This window comes from Hypanus sabinus, chromosome 13, assembly GCF_030144855.1.
Source record: "Hypanus sabinus isolate sHypSab1 chromosome 13, sHypSab1.hap1, whole genome shotgun sequence".
Lineage (NCBI taxonomy): Eukaryota > Metazoa > Chordata > Chondrichthyes > Myliobatiformes > Dasyatidae > Hypanus > Hypanus sabinus.
In genome coordinates, this window is record NC_082718.1 from 93389243 (window position 1) to 93402184 (window position 12942).

Here is a 12942-nt window from a genome sequence, read left to right on the forward strand (position 1 = left end):
GTCCCTTTGTCTTATTGACATTGAGTGAGAGGTTGTTGTTATTACACCACTCAGCCGAGTTTTCAATCTCCCTCCTGTATGCTGATTCATTACCATCTATGATATGGTCCACAATAGTGGTGTCATCAGCAAAATTGTATATGGCGTTGGAGTTGGACTTTTTGCCAATTTGAACTGACGGGGTCTACAAGTGAGGAAATCCAGGACCCAATTGCACAAGGGGGACTGAGGCCCAGGTCTTGGAGTTTACTGATTAGCTTTGAGAGGCTGTGTTTAAATGCCGAGCTGTGATCTATAAAGAGCATCCTGATGTTTCCAGCTTTGCTGTCCAGATGTTCCAGGGTTGTGTGAAGAGCCAACCAGATGGCATCTGGTGTAGACCTGTTGCTACAGTAAGCGAATTGGAGTGGGTCCAAGTCACCACTCAGACAGGAGCTGATGTGTTTCAACACCAGCCACTCAAAACGCTTCATCACGTGGATGTAGGTGCCTCTGGGGGATAGTCACTTAGACAGGTTACCAGGCTCTTCTTGGGCACCGGTACAATTGAAGCAGGTGGGTACCACACACTGCCGGAGCAAGAGTTTGAAGATATCCATGAATACACCAGCCAGTTGGTCAGCACAGGTCTTCAGTACTCAGCCAGGTAGTCCGTCTGGACTGGATGCTTTCCCTGCATTCACTCTCTTGAAGGCAGCCTGCACGTCATTTTCAGATACCGAGACCAAAGGATCATCAGGAGACATGGTGGTACGCAATGGTTCCTCCCTGTTCTTGTGTCAAGGCAAGCACAGAAGGCATTGAGCTCATCCGGAAGTGAAGCTCTCCTGTCTCCGATGTTGCAAGATATAACTTAGTAGGAGATTATGGCATTCAAACCCCGCCACAGCTGCTGAGCATCCCTCGTTGAGTCCAGTCTAGTCTAAACTTTACCTGAGGGATGGCTTTCGGGAGATCATACCTACACCTCTTGTAGTATTCTTGAATGCCTTTGATCAGGCTCTCAACTGGTTCCAAATTTCATGGTTAATCTAGGGCTTCTGATTGGGGAAAACTCTGAACAATGTTGTGGGGACACACTCATCCGCAGTTGTTTTAATGAAGTCTGTAACGACCCTGGTGTAGTCGTTCAGGTCCTCAGATGAGTTCTTCGATATGGCCCAGTCCATTGATTCAAGTTCCTCCGCCTCCTGCAACCACCCTTAGTTGTCTTGATCACTGGAGGCTTGCTCTTTAGGCGCTGTCTGTACGCAGGTGGTAAGAATACAGCCAATTGATCTGACTTGCTGAAATGTGGCTCGGTAAAGAATGATAGGCATTTCTTATCGTAGTGTAGCAGTGGTCTAGTTGGTTGGGACCTCTGGTGCAACAGGTTACGTGCTAGTGATAACCGGGCAGGGTTTTTCTCAAACAGGCCTGGTTAAAGTCACCGACTCTCATTTGAAATGTGTTGGGATGGGCCATTCTTGGTTACAGACGATATTGTACACTTTTGCGAGTGCTTTCTTATAATCGGCAACTTGGTGGTATGTCAATTATGGTCAGGATCACAGACAAGAACTCCCGAGGCAGTCAGAATTTAATCATTAGTTGTTATAAGTCAGGGGAACAAGAAGCTGACATAACCCCAACATCCATGCACCAATGAGAAATGACTAAAAACCACAGGCTGCCTCCTCTTTTCTTACCAGAATTCGAGGTTCAATCCATTCTGACAACTGTGAAACGTTCTGGTCAGATAGCTGGGTCTGACGTGTTTACTGTTAACCGAGTCTCAATGTAACGAACAACTGAGATCTGCCTCTGATACAGCAGCCTTGCCCTGAGATGATCAATCTTACTTTAGAATGACTGTACACTCACCAACAAGATGCTCGGAAGAGGAAGCCTCATCTCCCTGCGCTTCAGCCTGCTTTGAATCCCGCCTCTCCTGCCACGTTTTCAGCCGTGGCAAACAAGAGGTGTGCTGGGACACATGGCAGGGCCTGGTCAAACCTGGCTGGGTCGCGTGGGCGAGGTTGCCTTACGTTGAAAGACCTGAAACGCCTAATAACCCCAGTCCCCTAGGATGCAACATCAGTGAGAGACTTGTCAACGCTCTTCATCCTGATGCAAGTAACGTTGACGATTCCTTTCGTCTGTCAGAACCCGCTTGTCCCGCTGAGTTCCTCCAGCAGGACGCTTGTTGATCCAGATTCCAGCATCGGCACCCTCTTGTGTCTCAGCTCCTCACGCTTAATGTATGCTTTATTTCGGCATGCCCCGCTGACACTCCCACTTCCCAGTCCTTCCTTCCCCCTTCATGCCTTACCTATGCTTGCGGACTTGTATGGCAAATCTAGCAAATGGAGAGTTCTGAGCAACACACACACACACACACACAAAAACTCATCAGAGCAGGCAGCATCTATGCTGGGGTTCCCAACCTGGATCCACAGACCCCTTGCTTAACGGTATCGGTCCATGGCATGAAAAAGCTTGGGAACCCCTTATCTGTGGAGAGGAATAAACAAGTCGACATTTTAAGCTGAGTGGCTTGTGAATAGTGATTCAACCCACCCCCTCTGCTACCAACTCTGCCCCCTAAACTGCCTTCCCCTGCATCCCCTCACAACAGCCTCTTTCAATCACAGCTTTACAATGCATGGGACTCCAATCTCTGACCCTCCCTCAGTTTCCTCTTTGCTCTTGATGACTATCTACAGTGTTCTGTGTCTACAAATATTTTCCCTGAATGCCTGCCTTTCACATTCTTCCATCGCTGTCACCCTCTTTAGTACAACTCAATCTCTGAAAGTAAGGATTGCAAACTTTTGACTCTCTTCCTGACATCTCCTTTGGCTCAGTTGCTGTCTCACGGCAATTCTCCACATGGGATGCTTTCCTATGTTGCTGGCTTGATAATAATAAACAAGTTGTTTGTAGATGACACATCTTCCTAAAGTGAACAGGTTTATCAATTGCTTGCTTTCAGATATGCCCTTTCCTTCTACCCCTTGTACTTCGTTTTCCCAGTTATTGCCTAGATTTGTGCCCTTTGCTTGAAATTCTGAAACTGCTACAAAGACCTGAGCTATTGAGCTCATGGAATTGGAATGTTGTTGCCAGCTTGGATAAAATCATCAAACCATGACAAATGTTTTTTCCTTCTTTCTGGTGAATTTGGCTCCACATGTCAGGAAATGTAGAGGAGGCTTTACCCAAACACAGAGCTGTGGAGACGATTTAGGAGTGGATGACCACTTTAATAATAAACTACAGAATCCCAAGCCACAAGACAAGAGGGAATGGATACTTAGCATGAAGAGGCAGCAAGGTAACTGGAGGCTGGCTGATTCAATGGGTGAGCAAAGACTCTGGGTGAGAGCTGGGTTATAATAGGCTGCAGGTGATGAGGTGGAAATGAGTGGCAAGTGACTCCTATTAGCTGGGAGGTGCCAGGACCCACCTCACACACTACAGACAGCACATGAAGGCTGGAATCGATAGGGATGGGTCTGGTGGAACTCTTCAGCGACTGATGGATTCAAGGTGAAACCAGGTCCCATCCAAGACCTCTTCACCAGGCTGTACCCTTCTTAGTCAATCAGGTACTGTGCACCCCATCCACAAGGGCATGAATCCATCAACTGATGAACGGTGTACACTGGACCACCTTTCACCATCCGAGGTGCCGGAGACGCAGGTTCAGGTGGGTTGGGTGGCCCGCAGCAACAGACTTGAGGCAGGACGTGAGTCTGGGCTACGGTGGCAGCCGGAGACCGTAAGTGACTGGATGGATGCGATGGGTGACCTTGAAGGGACCGATGAACAGAGGCAAGATCTCGTGGGTGCCAGTGTGCAGGGAAAGACCGCAGGTGGATAGCCAGACATCTGGCTGGGTGCTGCTGGTAGTTGGCCTGGTGGCAATAGGCACGCTTGGCAGCTAGGATGGTCCTCTTTCAAGCATTCTAGCAGTGGTGAACCAGGATCCTGATGGACGAGGAGCTCCATCATTGGCTCCTCTGGGGAGAACACAGGGGTTGGCAGCCATGAAACACTTCAAAGGGTGACATACCTATGGCAGAGGAGGTGTGTACGTTGTGGGACAGATCAGCCCATTGCAGACATTTCCTCCATGTGGAAGGGTTAAAAATTGGTGAAGCATCGCAGAAACTTCTACACTTGCTGATTGGCTCTTCCCGGCTGACCGTTGTGCGTGGACAATGGCCAGAGGACAAACACACTGAGGTGTGGAGGAGGGAGCAGAGGCTCGTTGGAAGTGGGAGATGAATTGTGGGCCCCGGTCTGGCTCAACGTTTGGAGGGAAACGTGGAGGTGAACTACACATTGGGGAGAAACAGGTCCGCCGTCTCGACAGCTGGAGGGAGTTTGAGGGGCCAATGAAGTGGGCCACCTTGGAGAACTGGTCCACCACTGAAGTGATCAGCATGGCCCCACTGGAAGATGGCAAAGTCATGATGAAATCCATGATGAGGGTGGATAACAGATGCCGATGGACCTGTAGGGGCTGAAGGAGCCCACAGGGATTGTTTGGAGGAATTGGACCAAGCACATTGAGGGCAGACAGCGATGAACTGATGTACATCTGCGATCATGGTGAGCCAACAGAATTGGTGTTGCAGAAAACCCAGAGTCCATCATGCTCCTGGATGCCAGGAGAGGGGTGAGGAATGGGCCCACTAGAGTGCTTCAGTGTGCACAGCTGCCAGTGTGTTACTGGAGCAGCTCGTGCTGTAAGTCCCCGCCAATCTATTTCTCAAGCTTCCAGATGATCGGGGTGAGGATCTGGGAAGACGGAATGATGGGCTGAGGATCAATCTCCATTTCAAATAGATCTCATGATAGGGCACCCATCGTAATGTTCCTGGAGCCAGGTAGGTAGGCGATAACGATGTTGAGGTGCTCAAAGAAGAGGACCCAGCAAGCCTGACGTGGGTGGAGTTGACAGGTCTGGAAATGGATATGAGGTTCTGGTGGCTGGTCCAGATCAGGAAGGACTCTATGTTCCCCATTGGCCAATGTCTCCACTCCTCCAAGGCCCATTTGTACTGAGCAGCTCCCTATTTCCTGCTCTGTTGCTTCTGGATTGTGTGTTTATGCTGGTGGATGACTTCCTTTAGGCGAGCATACTCCGATCAACCGATGGTTCACTCATCCTGTCATGAAATGTAGAGGAGGCATAACCCAAATGCAGAGCAGAGGAGACAATTTACCAGTGAGCAATAACTTTAATAATAAACTGCAAGTTAACAAACCCCAGGGGGCCACAAACTAAGAGAGGATAGTACTATACATGAGAGGGCAACAAGGTATCTGAAGGCTAGGAGCAACTGGTTGAGGCTGGCTGGCACAACGAGTGAACAAGGACTGTTCCTTTAACTTGTACCATTTAACAGCAGTTGGCAGACCAACATATAAGGTGCATTACCATCACCTACTGAGTTGGAATGTGGAGCAAAGACACACTAAATTCCCCCACACACACCAAAAATAAATTTCAATATATATCAACAAGTCTACTGCTTTTCAGAAAGTCAATAAACACTTATTTACGTTACGAGAGCAGGGATATCCTGATAAACTTTCCTTGTTAAACTCTGTCTACGTCAATGATGTCAATTTAGCAATTAGATGTTTCCTTTGCACCACATAGGAACTGCATTCAAACAGTACATGGTGAACCATCTCTTGGTAAGTGCACTCCATACAGATGCCAGTATCATGCATATTAATTCTGAGCAGCAATTATTCAATCTAGTATGCCCAGTACATAAACATGTATGTGCAATTTCGTCTTTCCTTTTAGTCGGTTTCCACCATCCAAATTTTATATAAATGCTGTCCTTTCTTTCCCTTATCTCAACTCTGTTGCCATGGTGTTTATGGCTTTCATCTCCCTTTCATGCAAAGGCACCACTACATTTATATCTTTAATTTTAAGAGATTGTTTTGCAAGAATGCCTGCCACCTCATTTCCTTTGACCCCCAACGTGGGCAGGACCTATATGAAATGTATGCACAACAGATGTTGTCCATTCTCAGGAAGATTATCTGCCCTGCAGTTTGAAGCATCTGTTTCAATAGATGTCCAGACTGAGAATGAATCAGAGCACACAAGTTCATAATCGGGGCAGAACAAGGACTATGGATGAGAGCTGGGTTTAAATAGGCTGCCGGTGATGAGTTGGAAAGAAGTAGCAGGTGACTCCTGTTAGCTGGGTGGAGACTGGGAAGAGCCTGCATGTGCAAGGCTGACATTTATTTAGGGAAAGGATATTCTTATCTCATATGTAGTGTGGTGGAGCTTCACTGGATTAATTCCCGGTGAAAGGGTAGCCCTATTTTGAGAGATTAGGCATTCTGGATAAATAGGCTTTATTTCCTCTGGGGAAGTGGTTTATTCTGTTCAAAAGCCACTTCCATCATGCTGACTGGTCCATTTAAAGTTTGCAATGCTCTTTTCCAGTTGGTTGGCTTTTGGGCGTAATGAAGCCCATCTCTAGTTCCGAGAACTCTAGGGGTATAAAAGGTAGCACGTGCAGAGGGTTTGCCCTCTTTCTTTCTTGCTACCCACATGACCAGTCCTGAAGGTCCATTGAGAGAGAGCATTGCAGACATAGACAGGCCCTCCCATGGTTTGTTTAGTTATTCATAGCATGGTTACTTTTTGGGTTTTATAAATCGAGGAGGCTTAGCAGAGTATCCGTTCAGTTAAAGGTGACGGAATGTATTGTGTAGTGGTTTTGGGTAGCTTAGACGAATACTTGTTTAGCTAGATACCAGATTTAGTGTGTCGCTGTTTGTTTGTTAAATAAATACCTCACACACCCATTTTAAAGTCTGTGTCACTCATTGGATCCTTGAACCTGCCCTCCCACGTTATACTCTGGAACAATGAGAGGTAATTTTAATGAAACATGGATTTTGAGGACAGTTGGCAAGATGAATGCTGAGGGATGTTCCCCTTGTGGGGTATCTCAACCTGCTGATTGTCTCATGATAAAGAGATGTTCATTTATGATGGTGGTAACTGGGAATTCCTTAACTGAAAGGACTGAGAATTCTTGGGGTTTTCTACACAAGAGAGCAGTGGGTGCTAAGGCTTTCATTAAGTGCATTCACGACTGAGACAGGCAGGTCTTTGTAAATAGAGTCATGGAAAGTGGAGCTGACGTGAACAGGCAGATTCTATTGAATGATAGAACCTGGCATACTCCTGTTCCTTTTTTTTTACACTTCATCTTGTTCCTTCCTATTTTCTGCTTCTCTCTCTTGCTTAGAATTGGTTTAAATTCTAACACTTGCCAGTTCTGTCATGAGCACAAAATGATGCTACAGTGATTGTCCCGCGTCTCATAACCCTCACAACGTTCAGTTCTATTGAGTTCACTTGATTGTTTTATGCTAGTGATGGAAGACTAGTTTCTAGCTTGGCACCTAAGATAATGGAAAGCAAGCTGGTGTGGGCTGACACAGTGGACCGGCAAGAAAGAAGCTGAAGTGATACTTCCAATGCAACTGTGCTGGTAATAAAACAAAATTACTTTCAACCTGGAAAGGCTCAAAACACAAAATAGAGAGAGTTGTAAAGCTCCAGCGATTCCCGAACTGTGCACCAAAGTGCATCCTTTGACAAAAAGCTCATGCATCATCACTAGATAGGGATAGTCGTCAAGGAAGATTCAGCCATTTTTCACAACACCTATGCCCATCAAAGCTGGAATCTTGAATCTTTTCACATTTAATCAGTCAAGACTGTTGCTGTCTACTTGAAAAGCAGTAGGCTCAGCACTGTTGATCTTCTCTTTAACATCACTATTTCCACTACCTATTGCCACAAATAAAACTGCATTTTTGGAATCACACATTCAGCTTGTGCTTTTCAGTTATTTCCTCAACTAAGAACACGAACTCTTTATCCACCTTTTGAAGACCTGAGGAAAACACACTTTCTTTTGAAAAAGGATCAAGTGCTTTCCCGGCACATATGATGCATAAAATCTTCTCTGGCATCCAGCTGGGTCCAGGTGTCGACTTTAACCAATGTTTCAGTGACAGAATTTGCCATCTTCATCAGTGATGATGCCTAGGCATGTCTAGTCCAGTGGTATTTACACTCTCGTCATCTGTTCCTTCTGATTGTTTAGTCTTCAACAAGGTGAGACAGAAGAAACCTGATTGGTTGAGGACTGACCGTTCAGGGAGTATGGACGACAGGAGTTCCATATATACGCTACTGGACTAGACATGCCTAGGCATCATCCCTAATTAAGATGGCAGAGTTTGACATCAAAATATCAGTTAACATTGATACTTGGACCCGGCTGGAAGCCCGAGAAGATTTTATGCACCTTTCTTATGCTTTGGTGTTATTTCTCTTTGATTTTAAAGAAATAAAACTTTGTGAGAGACAATGTAATTGTACCCTGAAAATATTTCACAGCATAAAACAACAGTGAAATTTGTGTCCATCCTAAGCATCACACACATTACACCAACAGTTAATGAATTAAAATGGAGAAGAATGAATTGGGTGCAACTGAAAAAAAAACAGTGACCATCAGGCCCTGTTTTTTGGATAAAACTTCCTTAAATTAGTGAATCACATCCACTGTGTGCTGGTATGTTTGAGGGGAAGTGGTTAGAACTTGTTTGAGATGGAGTCGGAAGTGGAGTGAGCAGAGCGAAGGAGTTATGTAGCCCGTCCATATAAGTTGGAAGTGATGTCTGATTGATCTAAGCATCTGAAGCAATGACCCTGTTTTTCTTTCCACAGATGCTGCCTGCTGGACTGAATGCTCCGCTTTTGTTTGAGGTTCCCAGCACATGCAGCTTTTTGGATTAACTTCAGAGTTGGCAAAGCCTCACATTGAACAGCTTCCAGTAGCAAATTGGTTACCCTGGTACGGTGAGTTGACCAATAACAGTGGTTAGCAGTATAATTGGGAAGAAATGACATTTGAGAGTGAATTCAATTACTTTGGTTAGTCATGTGCAGCTGCTGAACTTCTGGTGGCTATATGTGAAGGTCTGAGGTATCAGACTACTGGTATTTAGCTCCATAGTTACCTGAAACCATTGTCTTCCAATGTCTTCTGGAAGACTTGGTGACACTGCGAAGACTTGGTGTCTTCTGGACTTTCTCTTAGGTTGTACCTTCTCTCTTGCACCACCACAAAGACGTAAAGGTGTACGTAGCTGGGTACTGAAAGCCCGTGTCGATCAATTGGCTGGAGTATTCATGGACATCTTCAACCTCTGACTGCTCCTCTCTGAGGACCTCACCTGCTTCAGAAGGTGTTCATACGTTGTTCAAGAAAAGCAGAGTGAGCTGCCTCAGCAGCTGTGACAGGTGACATTCACATCTCCCGTGGCGCAGTGGCCATGGTTAGAATTAACTCTTGTCTAAGCAAGGACCTAGGCCTAAACAAAGGAAAATCTGCAGATGCTGGAAATCCGAGCAACACATGCAAATTGCTGGAGGAACTCAGCAGGCCAGGCAGCTTCTATGGAAAAGGGTAACCAGTTGGCATTTCAGTCCAAGATCCTTCATCAGGACTGGAAAAAAAATTGTGAGAAGTCAGAGTAAGAAGGTGGAACGAGGGGAGGAAGAGGTACAAGGCAGTAGGTAATAGGGGAAGCTGGGAGAAGGGTGAAATAAAGAGCTGGGAAGCTGATCCATGAAAGAGATAAAGAGCTGGAGAAGGGGAATCTGATAGGAGAGGGTAGAAGACCATGGAAGAAAGGGAAGGGGGAGGAGCGCCACAGGGAGGTGATGAGCAGGTAAGGAGATGAAGTGAGAGGGAAATGGGTATGGGAATGGTGAAGGGGGGTGGGGCAATTTACTGGAATTTTGAGAAATCGATGTTCATGCCATCAGGTTGGAAGCTACCCAAATGGAATATAAGGTGCTGTGCCTCAGCTGGAGCGTGACCTCATCACAGCATGTCAGAACAGAAATGGGAAGTAGAATTGAAATAGGTGGCCACCAGGAGGTCCTGCTTTTTCTGATGGATGGAGTGCAGGTGCTTGGCAAAGCTGTCTCCCAATCTACGCCGGGTCTGACCGATATACAGGAGGCACCACCGAAAGGACTGGATACAATAGATAACCCCACCCCCCCACCGTCAAACATGCAGGTGAAGTGTCACCTCACCTGGAAGGACTGTTTGGGGTCCTGCATGGTAGTGAGGGAGGAGGTACAGTGGCAGGTGTGGCACTTGTTCTGCTTGCAAGGATAAGTACCAGGAGGAAGAGCGTTGGGAGGGAACGAGTGGACAAGAGGGGTACAAGGAGTGACCCCTACAGAAAGCAGGAAGTGGAGGGAGGGAAAAGATGTGGTTGGAGGTGGGATCCCGTCAGAGATGATGAAAGTTATAGAGGATTATGTGCTGGACGTAGAGGCTTCTGGGATGGCAGGTGAACCTGGACCGGCTACAGTTTGCCTGCTGCCACAACAGGTCTACAGCAGGTGCAATCTCATTGGATCTTCATTTGGCTTCGGACCACCTGGACACCAACAACACCTATCTCAGGCTGCTGTTATTGATTACAGTGCTGCATTCAAAGCGATCATTCCCTCAGTACCAGGCAACAAGTTTCAAACTGGGCCGCTGTACTTCCCTCTACAACTGGATCCGTGACTTCCTCATTGGGAAATCACAGTCAGCACGGATCGGTGATAACATCTCCTCTATGCCGACAATTAACACTGACACACCTCAAGAATATGAGCTGAGTCCACAGCTCTACTGCCTCTACACTCATGTCTGTGTGGCTAAGCGCAGCTCATATGCCATCTATAAGTTCACTAATGACGCCACTGTCATTGGCAGAATCTCACATACCGATGAGGAGGTGTACAGGAGTGAGATATATTGACGAGCTGAGAAGTGTCGCACCAACAACTTTGCACTCAACATCAGCAAGATCAAGGAATTGATTGTGGACTTCAGCATGGGCGGTTGAGGGAACACATATCAGTCCTCAATGAGGGTTCAGGGGTGGAAAGAGTGAGCAGCTTGAAGGTCATGGTTATCAACATTTCAGAGGATCTGTCCTGGGCCAACAGAGTCATGAAATAAATCACCAATGGCTACACATCAATCGAAGTTTGAGGAGATTTGGTATGTCAGCAAATACTCTTACCAATGTCTACAGGTGGAGCACATCCTGACCTTGAGCTAAGACCCCTATGACCTTGAGCCTCCAATACATCAGATCATAAGAGAATGCAGAGGGTTTGAGATTCAGCCAGTTCCATCACTGGCACAAGTCTCCCGGCCATCAAAGACATCTTCAAGAAGCAGTGCCTCAAGAAGGAATATCCATCATTATGGACCCTCTCCACTCACGACATGTCCTCTTCTTGTTACTACCATCAGGGAGGAGGTACAGGGGCCTGAAGACCTACACTAAATGACTCAGAAAAAGAGTCTTCCCCTCTGCCATCAGGTTTCTAAATGGTCCATGGATGATCATGATCCATGATCAATATCATGGCAAAGTAGCATAGCGGTTAGCACACTGGATTACAGCACTGGCGATCCAAGTTCAAATCCCGCTGCTGCCTGTATGTTCTCCCTGTCACGGTGCATGTTTCCTGTTGATGCTTCGGTTTCCTCCCACAGTCCAAAGGTGTACTGGTTGGCAGGTTAAATGGTCATTGTAAACTGAGACTTGAATGGCTATAAGGGCCTATTCTGCTCTGTATCTCAATAAATAAGTAAATAAATAATTGTTCCTTCTATTGTGCTATTTATTTATTTTGTGATTAATAGTAGCTTTATATCTTTGCACTGTACTACTGCTACAAATGGCATATTTCATATCATAGATGACAGTGATAATAAACCTAATTCTGATTCTGACTCAAAGCATTCTTTCTCTATGTGGTAGGGAAATTCCAGGCTGTTTCTAGAATAAGCTACATGGTCGGTGCAACATTGTGGGCCGAAAGGCCTAAAATGCACTGTGGATTTCTATGTTTCTATGTTTCTCCTGTACCAATGTTTCCCAGTACGACGGCCATCCCCTGCTCCAACCACAATGCCCAGCCTCTTTATAAATCATTGCCAACCCTTCAACAAGTTAGCGTTAACTGGAGGTAAACTCTCGCAGTACCAGTGCTCCTGATACAACCAGACAATTGACAGTGAGATTTGTGCCGGTAGGACTTTGAAATCATTGAAGGGAGCAGGCAGTATAAAATTGGCACAGTGCCTGCATTACAATCGACAGGCCAGGATTAATTGTGTATTGCAAGCCCCATGCCATTTCTGGAGGCTATCGAATTTAGTTCTGATATCTTTACTAAAGAACTTGTTTATTTCAGTCTGCCCTTGCTGCTTTTAATCGCTTCCTTATCGCTAGAAACTAAAAAGCCCTGCGCACAAAGAACTAATCCCTTTTATTGTACTGGAGCAAATGATCACTTCATTGCCGAAATTAAATACAAGGGGATATGCCAGTTGTTTATAAATTCCAGTAACTTAAACCTCCAGATTAAGGTAAATAACCATACGGCTCAGTTTTCTTGCTGCCTTCTATTGACTTTCAACATTTTCACAAGTTTGTGTGTGGTAACTTAGCTAAGTATTGGCTCTAAAGAATGATCTCCAGTTATGGCAGCATCCCAGCCTGGCATCTTTTGAGGGTCATTAGATATTGGTGGTGAGTCTGGATAAATTAAGATGCAATATTAATATGGGGTAAAGGTAGCAGGAGTCATGCATGAAGTAAGATCTGATCAGCTACTGACTCACAGCATGAGCTGAGTCTGAAACTTGCAGACGATGAATGATTAGTGAGAGAGAGACAGATAATGCTATTAAACACAACTCTATTCGTCCATGTGTTGCTATCTTGGCCTTCCTCCCACTGTTTACCTGTTTGCTCCTGGGAAAAGAGAGACGGAGAGCAGCTCGGAGGAAAATGAAA

The 12942-nt window shown here is 45.9% G+C and overlaps 1 long non-coding RNA gene across 1 annotated transcript in view; it reads left to right on the forward strand.

The window, feature by feature from the left end:
- Nucleotides 1–12942, forward strand: part of LOC132404162 (uncharacterized) — a 115641-nt gene that overhangs the window by 40540 nt on the left and 62159 nt on the right. Inside the window, exon 4 of the long non-coding RNA XR_009515437.1 lies at nt 8780–8911. This is a non-coding gene — a long non-coding RNA (uncharacterized LOC132404162). The remainder of the gene's footprint in view (nt 1–8779; nt 8912–12942) is intronic.